The sequence below is a fragment of the Hoplias malabaricus genome, chromosome 2 (assembly GCF_029633855.1).
Source record: "Hoplias malabaricus isolate fHopMal1 chromosome 2, fHopMal1.hap1, whole genome shotgun sequence".
Lineage (NCBI taxonomy): Eukaryota > Metazoa > Chordata > Actinopteri > Characiformes > Erythrinidae > Hoplias > Hoplias malabaricus.
This window is the reverse complement of record NC_089801.1, coordinates 37,270,344-37,279,074: the sequence shown is the minus strand read 5'-3', so window position 1 is coordinate 37,279,074 and position 8,731 is coordinate 37,270,344. Positions and strand designations below refer to the sequence as shown.

Here is an 8,731-nt window from a genome sequence, read left to right as displayed (position 1 = left end):
TTTTAATATATTACAAGTAGACAGTGTTTTCTATCTGCCTATTTTCTTCTGACTGTCCCAGAACTTATCATTCAGCATCTGTACCTGACCTCTTTTGCTTATGTGGCTGAATGCAAAAGAATTGTCACAGCAATGTTCCAATTCCTTAACCTTCAGAAATGACATGAAGGGATGGAGTAATGAAACTCAATATTGAAACATGTTCTTTTTTCTCCAGATTGAGTCTTGTTTTTGAGAAAAGTCAGAAATGGTTTGACTGAGCACCAAGTTCCTTCTGGTCACTGTGCTGCTGCACCTGAGCCTCAGTTTACTGACCGTCAGCGCAGAGGATGAGGTCAGACACTTCTCTCCTAATGTATCCACTGTAAATCTTTAATGAACCGTGCTGATTTTATTGGATTCTCAGTAATAACTGGAGAGATTTTTACAAACGGTTCCTGATATTTCCCATGTGTTTTTCTAATCCAGGAGGAAGAAGTGGAGCTGGAAAACCGTGGATTGAAAAAAGTTGGATCAAAAATAAAAAAGTTCTTCTCCAAAATTGTAAGTATTTTATTAAAGATGTGACTTTGGTCTTTGGGATTAATTTAACATCATTAATTGAACACAATGTTCTAATAAAATAAAACCCCATTCCTCTAAATCATAAACCTACAGAAAATTTTTTAAAAACTTTTTAAAATTCTAAACATGAAACTGGATTTCTTGTCACTGGACAGCAGTACAACAAAATTGTCTCCTTATTTAACCCATCCCTAGAAGTGAACAAGCACTAGGGCAGCTGTGGATGTTGAGGGAGGAGACAGCTCTGTTCTTCCTTTCAACCCACCCTGCATGTTTTCTGCATGTTACTCTGCCTAGCCAATAATTGTATATATTTATGATTTCTTAGAAGGCAAAGATTAGAGGAAAGGGGCACAAGCATGATGCTGCTCCTCCCCCTGCTCAAGATATCCCCCCTGCTGAAGATACTCCCCCTGCTGAAGAGCCTCCATCTGAATAAGAACCTCGTCCACTACCTCCTTGTTGTTCATTAATAAAACCCAGGTCACAAAATGCTTTTTTTGTCATTCTGTTTTCTTGTTGAGTTTAGTTTGTAGAATGTGCTCAACTTTATCTCTTCACTTTGAAAGTACATATTATGTTATAGTTTGCCTGGAGTGTGGGAATAAACTTCCTAAACTTGTGAGTCATATTGACCTGACTGTGATGTCTGGATCATTTTTGGAGGAGGGTAACTTGCTGAAGCTTTATTAGACTAGAGGGTAAGATTGTTTGATTGTGAGACATATGTGAGGTGTATATTTTGTCTTGAAAGAAGACACATTCATACACATATTAAGCAGTCAAAATGTATTGATATAAAGATTTTCACAATGGAAAGTGGCCACAAAGTAGCTTTACAGAGATTTGGGTCCAAGCCTGTTATGAGTTCAAAGTATGTGCCTCAGGTGAAGAGTCAGCCCGTGACCATGAGGACAGTGAGGAGATGGTCAGAGGAGATTTCTGAAGTACTGCAGGACTGCTTTGAGACCACAGACTGGACAGCACTCTATGAGCCTCATGGAGAGGACATTGACGGGCTCACAGAGTGCATCACAGATTACATCAACTTCTGTGTAGAATCCACTGTCCCAACCAGGACTGTTAAATGTTACCCAAACAACAAGCCGTGGGTAACAAAAGACATTAAAGCACTCCTCAATAATAAGAAGAGGGCTTTCAGAGCTGGAGACCGGGAGGAGGTGAGAACGATTCAGAGGGAACTGAAGAGAACCAACAGGGAGGCTAAGGAAAGATACAGGAGGAAGCTGGAGTAGAAACTCCAGCAGAACAACATGAGGGAGGTCTGGAGTGGTATGAGGACCATCTCTGGCTTAAGGTCCAGCAACAACAGGGGAGTAGAGGGCAGTGTGGACAGGGCCAACGAGTTAAATTAGTTTTTTAACAGATTTGACACTGTGAGCCCTGACTCCTCTGCTGTCGGGCCTCAACAGCCCACTCCACTCCCCCCCCCCCCCCCCCCCCTCCTGTGATAGTCCACATCACACCTCCTGTGATAGTCCATGTCACACCTCCTCTCCTCCCCCACCAGGGACCTCTACAGTGAATCTCACAGCTGACCAGGTGAGAAGACAGCTACAGAGACTCCACACGAACAAGGCTGCAGGCCCTGATGGTGTTCCCCCCAGGGTGCTTAAAGCCTGTGCCACCCAACTTTGTGGAGTCCTGCAACATGTCTTCAACATGAGCCTGAGTCTCCAGAGGGTCCCGGTGATGTGGAAGACGTCCTGCATTGTTCCTGTGCCAAAGACTCCGCGGCCCAGTGACATCAAGGACTACAGGCCGGTGGCACTGACGTCCCACATCATGAAGACCATGGAGAGACTTGTCCTGGATCACCTCCGGCCCATGATCCAGCCACTTCTAGACCCCCTCCAGTTCGCCTACCAGCCTCGTCTGGGGGTTGAGGATGCCATCATCTACCTGCTGAACCGAGCGTATGCTCACCTGGATAAGCCAGGCGGCACTGTGAGGGTCATGTTTTTTGACTTCTCCAGTGCGTTTAACACCATTCAGCCTGCTCTTCTGGGTGACAAGATGAACGCGATGCAGGTAGACGCCCCCCTCGTGTCCTGGATTGTTGACTACCTGACTGGCAGACCACAGTATGTACGTCTGCAGCACTGTGTGTCAGACAGAGTGGTCAGCAATACTGGAGCCCCGCAGGGAACTGTCCTCTCTCCCTTCCTCTTCACCCTCTACACTACTGATTTCAACTACTGCACAGAGACTTGCCACCTCCAGAAGTTTTCTGATGACTCTGCACTTGTTGGATGTATCAGCAGGGGTGATGAGGATGAGTACAGGGAGACGGTGAACGACTTTGTTGCGTGGTGTGAGCTGAACCATCTGCAGCTCAACGTGACAAAGACAAAGGAGCTGGTGGTGGACCTGAGGAGGGACAAAACGCCGGTGACCCCTGTGTCCATCAGGGGGGTCAATGTGGACATTGTGGAGGACTATAAATATCTGGACGTACACATTGACAATAAACTGGACTGGGCTAAGAACACTGACGCCCTTTACAAGAAGGGCCAAAGTCGTCTCTATTTTCTGAGGCGTCTGAGGTCCTTCAACATCTGCAGAACTATGCTGAGGATTTTTTATGAGTCAGTTGTGGCCAGTGCCATCCTTTATGCTGTTGCATGTTGGGGCAGCGGGTTGAGGGTGGCAGATGCCAACAGACTTAATAAATTGATCCGTAGAGCCAGTGAGGTTGTGGGTGTAGAGCTGGACTCGCTGACGGCAGTGTCTGAGAGGAGGGTGCTGTCTAAACTGCAGGCTATCATGGATAATGGCTCCCACCCTCTTTATCACATGGTAATGAGACACAGGAGCACGTTCAGTGCAAGACTCATTCAGACAAAATGCACTACAGAGCGCCACAGGAGGTCATTCCTACCAGTGGCTACCAGACTTTATAACTCCACACTTAAAGCACGACACCTTTCACACGTACAGGAATAACAATAGAACAAATTTTTAATTATGAGTGTAACAACTCAAATGTGCAATACTCATACTGCTGTATACAGTATATCTGTATTTATTATTATAGATGTGTACATATTGTAAAAAATTCCTTTTGTGTTAAATTTTTATTAGAGTGTTTATTCTTTTACAACTGGCTGCTACTGTAATAATTGCAATTTCCCCCGGGGATCAATAAAGTATTTCTGATGAGCAAGCCAAGGTTGACAGAGGAAAGGAAAAAGTCCCCCAGGGCATGAGGAAGTTACCTTGAGAGGAACCAAGACTCATAAGCAGCAGCCCATCCTCCTCTGGTTGAAACTGGAGAACAAAACAAATAACAAAACATCAGTAAAAATAAACGGGTGGTGATTTATAGGTAATGTGGGGGAAAATATAAGTTTTGAATGTGCAGGAGGCTGTGGGTGGGTGTGGTCAGTGATTCTGTGGGAGAGTAAGAACTGGTGTAAAGTCCAACACTGGGGAGAGCAGCAGTAACAGAGCATCTTGATGCATGAGAGAAAGAAAAAGTAAATCACATGGGAGAGAAAAACAATGGGGCTAAATCACCCTGCAGAAAAGACGCTGGGAAAAAAAACAGACGCTGGGAAAGAGTACCCAGCAAAAGATAAGCAACAGACATAAAGGGAGAGAAAGAGAAGAGTGAATGCGGTCTGTTTACCAGCAAACTATCTATTACAAGCACAATAACAAAAGCTCCATTAAATGGAGTAAAAGACAGAGTTAATGTAAATAGTAATATGTAAAACCTGCTATAACAGCAGCAGAGAATCAGCAGCCATAAAGTGAATGATTAACTAAAAGCCCCAAACAGTTACAGGAATCTAGACTAGAATTGGGGAGATTTGTGATAAAAGGCTCTTCCTCCATTGTTTTTTCCTAATGAGAGGAACTGAGAACCTGTAAGAGCAAAGAGTACAAAGGGTGTTAGGGTATGAGATGCTCAGTGAGCTAGTGCAGGCCTAAATCATTTAGAGATTTATAAGCCAAGAGGAGTATTTATTAGTCTATGTGAAATTATACTGGTAGCCAGTGTAGGGATCAGAGAACCAGGCTAATATAGTCAAAATCTCTAGTTTGGGTTAGCACTTCAGCTCTTTGTCTTGCTGTGCACATGCTCCTTGCCAGAACTGCATTAACCTAGCCTTAAGATAATACATGTATGCATTAGTTTCTCCGCATATTTTAAGGATATATTTTGGCAATATTACATAAGTGGATGAAGGCAGTTTTGACTTCAGTTTTGATCTGATTATTTAACAAGGCCTCAGTATGATATCAATCAACACTGCAACTTCCAACTTCCAAAACAATAACTTTAGCGTGTGTGCTACACTTACTAGGCGTTTCCTAAAGGATCTTAGCACAAAGAAGATTCTTAAATGGTAGCGCGACCATTACACCAAACTATTTCTCTCCCTCTCTCTTTTTCTCTCTCTACCAGTGAAGATCATATAAACACTAAGATGCTTTTGATAAACCTGCACAGAGACTGGAGCTGGGTCAGAGACTTCAATCACAAGTTGCCTGAAAATGACCTCCACTTTGCAAATGGAAATCCAATATGAAAATCACACTACTACAAGGTCAAATTTGAATGATCACATCTGAGAAGTGGACACTATTTTTATAGTCGTTCATCGGAATTCATTCATAGTCCTTCATTTTATTGATGCAAATTCAAACGGTGGAAACACTTTGAGGCAAATGTGCTACAGCTTCAGACCTCTGTCAGTATCAGTTTTACACTTCACTCAGTGGATCTGTCAATTTGGCATTATATAATTTAACATGACAAATGTTTTTATGCCCTGTCCGCTCTGTGGTCCTGCCTTGTACCCAGTGATTCCAGGTAGCTCTGGACACACAACGCTGAATTGGATAAATACTTACAGACAATGAATGAATGAAAAAAGCATATCTATGTTTCAATTATACAAGTAATTTACTGATGTAGAACCTTTACTGTCTAAGGCCACATTCAGCTACAATTTGGAGAACAGTTCAATGACTGATTAGTAACTAGAATGTTGCAAGGTTCTCATAAAGATAATTAATCTGAAAGTGTCTAAAAGAGTGAAGAAAGGCCAAAATATAAATGCAGCTTTTTTTGGACAGACTCTGAGGTGTTACTTATAAAAGCACCCCGAACCTTAAAGGGGATATTTTTATTAAAGGAAGATGTGTGGATCTTGAGCCTACCAACACCCACTGTGAAACAAGAACACCCAGTCAGCAGCTCAGTGCATTATACTCTAATACATACAATGTGAACTTGTATTAAGAATTTCCATTATTGCTTTGAGATGTTTGAAGACGTTTGTGGATCTGTAACGTTCCCATGTCTTATGTCATGTTAATTCAGAGTTATGGAAATATGTACGGACGAAATGAGATGAGATTGCTTCAGGGTACTGTATTTAAAGCCTCTGTCTTTCAGTCAGGCATCACAGCTGTTTTTTCACACGGTAAGACATCTTAATTCTTATTTTTACTTCAGAATGTCTTTGTTTTAAAAAACTGGGTCTTTGTTGTCTTTTCTTGTTTTAGAAATACTAGAAAAAACATGACTGTTTCATTCTTCACTGTTGATGTTTTAAAAAAAAATAGACAGAAAACTAAACAGAAATATATCAGAAATAAAAAATGAATTGTTTCTTTAAGTTTGTCAATTATTTGCAAAAAATATTTGCAGATAAATTCTGTTTAAATATCTCTATGTATGAAGTTAAAGTCATGCCACCTTAAAAAATAAATACAATTAAATCAAATTCATATTTAACGTGGTGTCTTTCAGACAAAAGCAGTCAAAAAAAGATCCTGTAATCTCCTGAAAATATAATGATTTTTACAAACTGAATTTAAAAAATTTACTTTCGGCTATATTCCAGCAATACTTTGGAATGTTATTTTAAATTTATTATTATTATTATTATTATTATTATTTACTAATGTACATCTCATGTAGCCATATATATTTATATATATATATGTTTCTGTTTCTTTTTTCCCATTTATATTTCCTCAAGTTTGCCAAGCTGTAAATGTAAATACGTATAAGTAATTAAATATACCCTGGCTAAATTAAAGGTTATTAAAATAAATTAAAGAACATAAAATAATACTTTAGAAAGTTATAGAGTAATACCTTAAATTACGAGTTTAATTAAAGAAAAAGTATTAAAGTATTATTAAAGTAAAGTATTATTTTGTGTAACTCGTAACTCATTTTGCTCATAGATCAAATTAAATTTGATAAAATGAATTGAAATACTATTAATCCATCCCAGTCCCCCAAAAACCACAACCCTTTTTTGTCATGTGTTTTTAAATAAGAAAAATGTCATTTATAAATAACTAATTGTGTATAAAAATAATAATACACAATAAAAGAGAATGTAAAGAAATAAACTGGTTCTATTATATGTATTTACCTTGAAGATCAGATGAAGGCAGAGGAGGAGGTGGAGGAGATTGGCGGAGGAGGTTGGGGGAGTTTTTCTTTTATTGCTCTATGGCTTAACTGAACTTACTCGCAACACACTTAATGCCAAAATGCTACAAAAACAGCGATATGACATAGATTCTCAGTAAACAAGGAACGTCCCTGGACGTTCAAAATAGGTCTAAAAGTAGTCGTTCAGTCAAGGACATATTTTAAACGTCAGTGGACGTCCAAACTGCATTGAAAACAAGTCAGTTATTTCGGACCACGGTAAAGTTAGTTTTCTTTTCGATATTCGGTTTTCCGGCGTCAATACCTTTTCAAAATAAGGTTATATCTGACACAGGGTTACATATTCTGAATGATACGGACACTGAGAACAATGCACACTGTTTTTATGGACGCTCCGGTGCATTTGATATATGCTCCTTTTCCTTTCAATAGCTAAAAAAACAGACCGTTTTTGACATCGCAACAAAGTGCTTTCGTTTCTAGACTCTGTCTACAGCAATGCACACCATCGTCTTTCAGCCTAATTTGCTTAAATACGATTAAATACGTACTTTCCTGTCGCCGCTAACAACAGGTGACAATCTTCAATAGCTTCGTTTTCACTGTGTTTATAAACATCAGATTGGCCGTGTTAGATACTTGGAGTGATGGGGAAGAATGCACAGCAAATGTGTTTTCATACTGACCTCTCATTAACAGTCAAATTCAGAATTTAGGTCTCTCTCTCTCCCTCTCAATCTCTCTGTGTCTCTCACTTACACACACACACACACACTCACTCACTCACTCATTCAGTCTGTCTCACTCTCAGTCTGTCTCTCACTCTGTTTGTCTGTCTGATCTGATTCACCCAGGAGGGGTCAGGTAGTGAGGACTGTGGACACTGAAGAATACCAGAGACTGTGAGAAGTAGTGAAGCAGAAAGCTTTATTTAAAGAGAATGTTAAAGTTCTAACTGTGTAATTCTGTTTTTGGAATCTGTTCTTTTAAATGTTAAGCCTTTATTTTTTTAATATAAAGTGTACATTGTGTTTGATATCATGCACATGATTTATTTTATCAATAAAATGATTGATGGATGGAAAAATCTTTTTTTAATGAATTTTTAAATTTATTTTTTAATAACTTTTCAACCAAGTTACATAAGACTTTAAATACAGCTGTGCATTGTAGACATTAATCACACTAACCATGCACACCCTTTGGTTTGTCTATACAATTAAATTATTTATTTTTGTTACATTTTTAAAAATTTTGAAATAAAAAAAATTAGATTAAATTGCTTAAAATATGAAAAATAATTTACAAAAATTGTTGTCATTTGAGAACATTAGTTGTCCATTTATTTAGTATTTGCTACAATATATTTACAATATTTGCATGAGTATTTAATTTATGTAAACATAAAGACAAATAAAGAGAAATCTGCCTCAAGCAAATCATGTGCAATCCAAATTTATAAATAAGGATTGCACATGATTTGCTTGAGGCAGATTTCTCTTTATTTTATTTATTTTAAATTGTTTTTCATATTTTAAGCAAATTATTATAAATTTTTTGATTTCAAAATTTTTAAAAATGTAACAAAAATCAATAATTTAATTTATACCAAAGGGTGTGCATGGTTAGTGTGATTAATGTCTACAATGCACAGTTGAATTTAAAGTCTTATGTAACTTGGTTGAAAATTTATTAAAAAATAAATTTAAAAATTCATTA

At 38.5% G+C, this 8,731-nt stretch overlaps 1 long non-coding RNA gene across 1 annotated transcript; it reads left to right on the top strand.

The window, feature by feature from the left end:
- The first annotated feature begins 224 nt into the window (after positions 1-224).
- LOC136679294 (uncharacterized) lies at positions 225-1,014 on the top strand. Its single transcript, XR_010796539.1, has 3 exons — positions 225-334; positions 469-543; positions 893-1,014. It is a non-coding gene; the product is annotated as an uncharacterized lncRNA (long non-coding RNA).
- The last annotated feature ends 7,717 nt before the right edge of the window (positions 1,015-8,731 follow it).